Raw genomic sequence first — 8831 nt, 5'->3', positions numbered from 1 at the left:
AAACGGCTTATAAATCTTGATATAGCCTTGCACCTTCCTGTTATAATTGAGCCCGTTGCTTTATGGAACTAGGTGCCTGAGCCTGAGAAGGCTAAGGGATTGGGACCCTGGAGTTGTTACTTATAATTCAATTTTACAAACAAGCTGTGTCACAATGAAATTAAAAGATGCAATTTGGACAAGCTTTTGAATGAGATGAGTGATATAGAAAAGTCTCTTAATGGATTGAGAGAATATACATTACTCAGCAAATGTTTTCAAAAAAATTGTTCCTGAAAGTTTTGATTGATGGTTATTGTAAAACGAATGAACTGGAGCAAGCTTTGAAAATGCGTGAGCTTTCTGGAGTTGTTACTTATAATTCAATTTTGCTCAAGCTGTGTCATTCATTTTGAATGAGATGTGTGATACATTACTCAGCAAATGTTTTCAAAAAAATTGTTCCTGAAAGTTTGGCTCCTCTATTCATGTGTGAGTCTGTATACAGTTAGCAAGAAATAGAGAAAGAAAATGTTAAAAATATCATTTGAATTATTATACCCAACGAAAAGTTGCAAATTTTTTTTTTTCACTCAGGGTATACTTTACTAATATTCACTCAAGTAAACAAAAAAAACATATTAGTATATCACGAAATAAAATTGGTTTGTCATGTAAAAAAAATAAAATTAGATATTTTTTCAGTAGTTACGTTCTTTTTTTTTTTTTTGGTAATCAGTAGTTACAGTCTTTGTTTTGAAGAATTATACATCCAACTCATTAAATTTATCTATATCTTAATATATATATATATATATGTATATATATATATATAATTTAAATTTAATATAAAATTATTGAATAAACAAATAAATTAAAATTATAAATATATATATATATAGTTGATAAAATTGAAATTTGAAATTTAATTGAAAATAATTAAGAAATGACATATTTATACTTTAAAAGAAAATAAAATAAAAACTTAACTTAAAAGAATAATATAAAAAGATAAAAAATTTCCATACAAGTATTTTTAAGAAAATATTTAATATAAACCTTTTAAATATATATGTATAATCAATTTAAAATATATATAAAAATTAAAAATTAAAAGAGAACAAAATTATTTTTTAAAAGTATGTATAATCAATACAAAACAATTTAAATTTTAAATTTTAAATTTTAAAATTAAATAAAAAAATTAAAAATGACAAATATTATTCGGTTAAAAAAAGTAGAAAAATTTATTGACTATAAATATGTAGATTTTAATTTAATGCATATGAAAGAAATTAAATTTTTACTCGTTTGATGTAAGAGCATAATTAACACAAAAGATATACCAATGATTGTGATTTTTGAAGAATTATACATCCAACCATTAGATTTTATAGATACTTAATAATTGATTTTTTTGGAACATATAATGTCAGAAAATTTATATAAACTGAACTAATGTTAAATATATTCTAAATTAAATAGAATTGCATAAGATATGCAATTTTTTTTATTTCTCCAACATTTGAGACGAAATGTCCAAAGATCTGAGACAGCGTATTATACAGTGGAAGTAGTTGAGATTTGCCACTATTTATATTTTTGTCAAATGGAAAAAAGTGAGTGGTCAAAAGAAGGATTTTGTTTCGGTGGGAAATGCAAAAAATGGAATTTGCAGTCCGCTTACCCTTCATCCTGAAAAAATGCAAGAAAAATCTTGGATTTTGAATTTTCATCATGGATTTAAGGCATATTAAAAGATTAAATGTTTCTCTTGTTATGGGAGATAAATTTATTTTTTATACACATATAAAAGTATATAAAATCCATGTGGATTCATATAAAAAAAACTAATGAAAAAAAATATATAAAAAAATTATTTTCTATAACATGAGAAATATTAATCTCTATATAAAATTTACAAATATGGAATATTGTAATAATATTCTAGCAAGAAAAAAGAAATAGTATGATAATAAAAACTATAATGGATAAGAATGACCTATAAAAAATTTAACAGTGGAGCAACGAAATCATTACTCAATATTAATCATCCCCTCAAGATTTGATTTGATTTGTTTTGATTTGTTTTGTTTTTCAACATAATATTATTCTGATTTTTATTACCGTTACAATGACTAACAGTTATGATTCTTTATTGACAGTTAAATGTTTATAAAAAGGAATCTTTTATGTTTCTTTATTCAAAAGGGAAAGAATCGAAATATGCATTTATTATACCCAACGAAAAGTTGCAAAAAAAGTTTAGTATGGCGCTGTTGTATATATATATATATATATATATATATATAAATTTAAATTTAACATAAAATTATTGATTAAAAAATTCTTGTTTTAATTAAAATATAACATTAATTTGTCACTTTTATTTCTATAATTTTTTTTATTAATTTCAATAGCCTTTTCATTACGCTTAATTGGCGTATAAATTAAATTTAAAATTAAAGATATTATATATGGTAATTTAAATTTATCAATATCTTAAAATATATATGTATATATTTAAAATAAATTTAAATTTAATATAAAATTATTGTTTAAACGAAAAAAAATTAAAATTATAAAAATATATATATAGTTGATAAATTGAAATTTGAAATTTAATTGAAAAAAATTAAGAAATGACATATTTATACTATAAAAGAAAAGAAAATAAAAACTTAACTTAAAAGAATAATATAAAAAGATAAAAAATTTCCATACAAGTATTTTTAAGAAAATATTTAATATAAACCTTTTAAATATATATGTATAATCAATTTAAAATATATATAAAAATTATAAATTAAAAGAGAACAAAATTATTTTTTAAAAGTATGTATAATTAATACAAAACAATTTAAATTTTAAATTTTAAAATTAAATAACAAAATTGAAAATGACAAATATTATTCGGTTAAAAAAAGTAGAAAAATGTATTCACTATAAATATGTAAATTTTAATTTAATGCATATGAAAGAAATTAAATTTTTACTCTTTTGATGTAAGAGCATAATTAACACAAAATATTTACCGGTGATTGTGATTTTTGAAGAATTATACATCCAACCATTAAATTTTATAGATACTTAATAATTGATTTTTTTGGAACATATAATGTCATAAAAATTTATATAATATTTTGCCAAAAAAGTTGTAAGGACTTATAGAGAGAAAATAGTATTAATATAGATTATTTTTAATACCAATTTTTTATTAGAAAAATATATATTATGTCAATATTCATATAAATATTATATTGCTTCTTAATTAGATTTGTCTAATATGTTGATTTTAATAAAAAATTATACATTTTTGTGCTAAGAAAAATCGCGACCTATAACTTGAAAAATCATTTTTTAAATTTTCAAAAGCTCTAAAAAATCTAATGTTTTTGAGATGGATTAGGTTAGACTTTTGTTGGATTGTTATTTCTGTGTTGTTTTGTGATGAAAATCGCTTAAAAATTTATTTTTTTAGCTTTGATGAAGCTCTCCTAGCGAAACCCGGTTTCGAGCGGGTAGACCCGCCAAAAGAAAAAAAAACTTTGCAATTAGAAATCTTAAGAAAACATAGAGGTTAGTATAAGATTGTAAAAAAGACATCATATCTGTATTTCTCACTAAAAAATCTAATAAAATTTACATTAATAGAAAATTAACTAAAATCGTCATATATTTTGATATCACAAGATTTTTTTTCTTTATTTAAAATACTTGTTGAATACCACCGGATTTGACTGCACTCTAAAATAATCTTTTAAATTCTTAATCAAATATTAAGTGATTTTTTTCAATCCTTCAAAATCATAATTAAATATTAGTAGATTTTTTTTTGCAATTCTTTAAAATTTCAATCCATAGAAAATCTTTCCAAATTAGCACCCTGTCTCTTTATATATATTAGTAGTATATGTCTATTTTATTTAATTACTCTTCACAGTAATCCATTACCCTCTCCTTCCCTCTGAAACTGCGAATTCCTTTTTTGAATACTCTTCTTCACTCGGTCTCGTCTCGTCTACTGCTATGGCAGAACCATCCACCGCCGAAACCACCTCCGCCAGCGATGCTCATCCGCCGGCGCCAGCTTCCTCGTCGCTCAACGTCCTCGGATTAACGATTGACGAGAACAAGAAGCCTTCTCCCAAGTTCTTGGACGAGCCTGAAGACTCCAACATCCAAGCGGTTGGTTTGATCCCCATTCCCGATTTCTCTTTTCTCTCTTTCTCGGCGAGAAATTGACGGTTTATGGTTTTGAATTTATGTGCAGGTTTCGTCCGGCGACACTCCGTACACGTCAGCTACCACCTTCGAAGAACTGAATCTCTCACCGGAGCTTTTGAGGACTCTACGTGGAGATGAAGTTCCATAAACCTAGTAAGATCCAAGCCGTAACCTTGCCTATGATCTTGAATCCTCCGAATAGGGATTTGGTCGCACACGCGCATAACGGTTCCGGAAAAACCACGTGTTTCCTTCTTGGTATGCTTAGTCGAGTTGATCCAAAGTTGCAGGCTCCTCAAGCTTTCTGCATTTGCCCAACCAGGGAGTTGGCTATTCAGGTAAGGTTCTAAGACATTGCTTTTTTAAATCGACATATAATCTTATTCTTTCATGGATTAAATAACCCATAACTATGGTTGGAAGAGCATTACTTTGGAGTCAGATTCTGTTCAAGCTTTAAGCTATCTTACCAAGTAATCTTGCTTGATCCTGCTTGATAATCTTATTCTACCATATAATCCTGCTTGATCCTGGACAAGTCCCAGCTGATGTTTAGTTACTACTGTTCGATCTGCTATGGCTAACAGTAGTGCCTTTTACGCTTTCTGTTTTTTGCTGTCTTTGTAGTTTGCTTTTAGGTTCTGTTTTTGTCTTGTGGGGCTATGCCCCATGTAATTACCAAAAATAAAATAAAAAAAATAACCCATAACTAAGAATGCAATAGCTGGTGGCCCCATACTTCCGGAAGAAAAGCTATATCCCTCCAAAGGGATATCTGATCGTGAGCCCTAGAAGTTTTTATTTTTTCTTCTTTTTTTTTTGGAAAAGCTCAGCAATGCCCTGCGTGGTTTACTAGAATCACCTATATCCCGTTGTTTTTTTTATCACATATGTCTATTTGCAAAAAGTTATGTTTTTTATCACACATGCAGCTGTAATTTTTTTTTCACAAACCACATGGGTATATGTGATAAAAAAAAAATCACAAGGCATAGGTAATTCTAAAACAAACCATTTACTACAAAATCACCTATGCCTTTGATTATTTTTTATCACTCGTGTGGTTTGCGAAAGTATATGTTTTTTTATCTGCTCCCGTGATTTTTTACTTTTACAAACCATGGAACATATGTCATAGGTGATTCTAAAGCAAACCAGCTTCGGTGAACTTTCCTGTTTGTTTTTTTTTATTCGTTTGTTAATCACTGTTATCGAACTTTTCCTCGTGATTTTTTTATTTTTTACAAATCAATGGGACATATGTGATAAAAAACATTGGGCCATAGATGATTCTAAAACAAACCGGCATTGGTGAACTTTCCTCTCTTTTTTTATTCGTTTGTTAATCACTGTTATCGAACATTGTGATTTGTGACTGTGTTAGTTGTAGCTTGATGATTATTGTGTTGTGTGGCAGAATACTGAAGTTCTCCGAAAGATGGGAAAGTACATGGGGATTAGCTCAGAATGTGCTATACCAGCAGACAGTAGTGATGCTTTGCCGATAGCGAAACGGGCACCGATTATGGCTCAAGTGGTTATTGGGACCCCTGGCACGATTAATAAGTGGATGGCTTATAAGAAACTTGGGGTGACAAGGTTGAAGATTCTTGTTTTTAATGAGGCTGATCAAATGCTTGCTCAGGTAATTCTATCGTGATAATGAAATGTTGTTTATTTAGAATTTGAGGTTTCATTGTCCTTGGACTAGGCAAGCACATAGCCTTATCATTCTCCCTGAGCTTATTATTGTTACAATCTTTTGGGGAGTTGGCAACACCCTTGTTTTTTAATAGAATAAGTTACAATTAAATGGTAAGTTGTGACTCTCCTCCTTTAATGATGGATAAAGAGGAAGAGTGCACTAGTAGACCGCTTGTTTTAACCATAGTTTTAAATAGCGGGTAGCGGCCGACCCCAAAAACGCTATAGCGGTATAGCGGGTAGCGGTAAAACCGCTACTGTGAAGTCCATATAAATACTTATAATAAATTATACCACATATATTAATGCTATATAAATGCTAAAAGATAAGAAATCACCCAAAATAGGAGGAAATAAGTAATGAAAAGTATGATACTACACATTCAAAACAAGGATTAAAGGGAACATAAAGGAAGCAACATACTAGTTCATTGAAGGAAACTAAATTAATAATATTCTAGGAACATAAAGGATCCAAGTAGAGTCAAATACAAATTGCTCTATCAAAGTCAAGAAGGAAAAGAACTAATCAGAATTATCATCAAACATTTCTTCAAAGCCTTGTTCTTCTCCACCCTCACTTTCTTCACTAGTGTTAAATTTGTAGATTTGTTCATCCTCATCTTCTATTTCTTGGTTATCACCTTCTTCAATCTGTTCATCCCTTATTCCCTTAGAGCTTGATGGCATAGAGGCAGCTTCCTTCCTGAATCTAGTATGCTGCCTAGTGTAAGTTATAAGCTCATTAGCCCCAGTTACATTAGCAACATCTCCCCAAGTCAATGTATCATCATCAAAAACAAACTCATTTTCTGCATCTTCACCCACTTCTCCCACCAACCATTCATTACTTTCATCAATGTCTTTTAGGACAATAGGAGAGGGAAAGAAGATGACTACAGAAAGAAAACCATATTTGCCTCTTTTCTTAGCAAAAGTCTACGGAAAGAAAATGATGAAAAAGACGAGGGAAGAAAACAAGATTTCCCTCTCTTTTCATCAGCAAGATATAAAAAACAAATGCAAGTAAATATATATATATATATATATATATATATATATATATATATATATACACCCTTTTTTAAAAACAAACCCTTTTCTAATTTAATTTATATCTTGTTTAAATTATATATTTACAAGTTTTCAAAAACTTTTTTTAAAAGATTTAAAATAATTATTAAAATGGAGGAATTGAAAGCATATTATCAACAATGAAAAAAAAAGAGAGGAAACGTGTAGATATAGACTTATATCTGAAAAGCAGATGTGTGTGACAGCCAAAGAGAAGTGTACGGGACAACAAGGAGTGTGACAGCAAAGAGATGTGTACGTGGCAGGTGTGCATGTGACCTGATGACTGATTCAAACTTAAAGTTTTTTTTTTAAAAAAAATTGGCTGGCTTTTAAAGTTAAATATCTATTTTACCCTTCATTTATCCTTCCTTTTTCCCATTATACCCTTAAATGATAATCTAATTTAATAAACACAGCCACCGTACTTTCAGCGTTTCGTCTCCTCCATTAACGTCTGCAACTCTTCTTCCTTTCCCTGTAGCGGCTTAATAACGTTGTAAGAGCTGTTGGCCGCCACTGCCGCCACCGTACGCTACCGGCCTCTACCGGAAACTGTGGCGTCGCGGTTCGAAAGTTGCGGCTGGGTGCCGCAACCCGCACCAGAACCGCTATCGCGCGCTATAGCGCCGCTATTTCAATCATAGGTTTTAACTCATGATAATATATATCTTTTTCTAGTTAGTAATTACTCTCTAGTAAGTATTCTAGAGATCCTAGGACCTAGTTTTAGGTTCAGGGAATTGTTATGGTTTACTGAATTAGTATTGTGATTTTCTTTTGTTTTTTAAAGCAGAGGTATTCGCAGTTCGGGTTCTAAATATGTTGTGCCCTAACTTGCTTAATTACTGTAAACTTTGCAGGATGGATTTAAAGATGATTCCCTGAGGATAATGAAAGGAATAGAAAAAGTCAATTCTAACTGTCAGGTTTGTTGAACTCTTTCTTGCGTAGTGTGCTTGTGTGCATGGCATTTTCATCCATCCAAGAAATTCTGGCATAGACTTAGTCTACAAGTTGCATAGCCTAAGCTAAGTACACACTTGACACATCGTCATTTTACATTAAATAACTACATGATATATGTGTCAATCTACTACTTTTAAAATGATAATGTATTAGTTTATGTTTTGGTTTTATTTATATGACTTGTGTAGATCAAATCTATGCAAGAATTTATCAATCCATAGGGACAACACATCCATGTATACATGTTGTTTAAATTACCGTCACCCATCCTTCAACCTGTTCGGGTAGAACACCTGCCAATTCATGGAAGGTCATGCTCTCCCTGAGCCCTTGTGCAACTTGTGAAGTATATTTAAAAGAGTAAAGTGATTCATTCATCTTATAAGAACAGAAAAAAGTATGAGGAATTTTTTACGTAGTACATCATGCTCAATCAAATAATATTGCATAGATATGAAGATTGAATGTTAATTTGATTGATGCTAATGGTTTGCTATAATTTAATTTGAATCTATGTAGAAGGGAATTATAACTGTTCCTTGTTATTTTTGTGCACCATAACCATTTCGTCTGTACTTAAATGAACATTTTACCAAGATTGGTTGCTTTGTATGTGATTCAAATGTTGTGTGTGCTTGTATGTGATGTAGTTGTTTTTTTAGTTTCTTTTCTTATCTAAGAAGATTTTGATTGACTTGTGTATGTCTAGGTTCTTCTGTTTTCTGCTACATTGAATGACATTGTCCAGAATTTTGTTTCGAGGACAGTCAAGCAGGATTATAATACACTTTTTGTGAAGGAACTATCTTTAGATGCCGTAAAGCAATATAAAGTTCATTGTCCTGATGAACTCTCTAAGATTGAAATGAAAAAAGATT

The 8831-nt window shown here is 29.7% G+C and overlaps 1 pseudogene; it reads left to right on the top strand.

Annotated features, from left to right (window-relative positions):
• The first annotated feature begins 4008 nt into the window (after positions 1-4008).
• LOC133294881 (DEAD-box ATP-dependent RNA helicase 38-like) lies at positions 4009-8824 on the top strand (annotated as a pseudogene).
• The last annotated feature ends 7 nt before the right edge of the window (positions 8825-8831 follow it).

This window comes from Gastrolobium bilobum, unplaced genomic scaffold, assembly GCF_033153095.1.
Source record: "Gastrolobium bilobum isolate Gb01-03AN ecotype WA unplaced genomic scaffold, APGP_CSIRO_Gbil_v1 utg182687, whole genome shotgun sequence".
Classification (NCBI taxonomy): Eukaryota; Viridiplantae; Streptophyta; class Magnoliopsida; order Fabales; family Fabaceae; genus Gastrolobium; species Gastrolobium bilobum.
The sequence above is the reverse complement of the archived record's forward strand: the minus strand, read 5'-3'. Positions and strand labels throughout refer to the sequence as shown.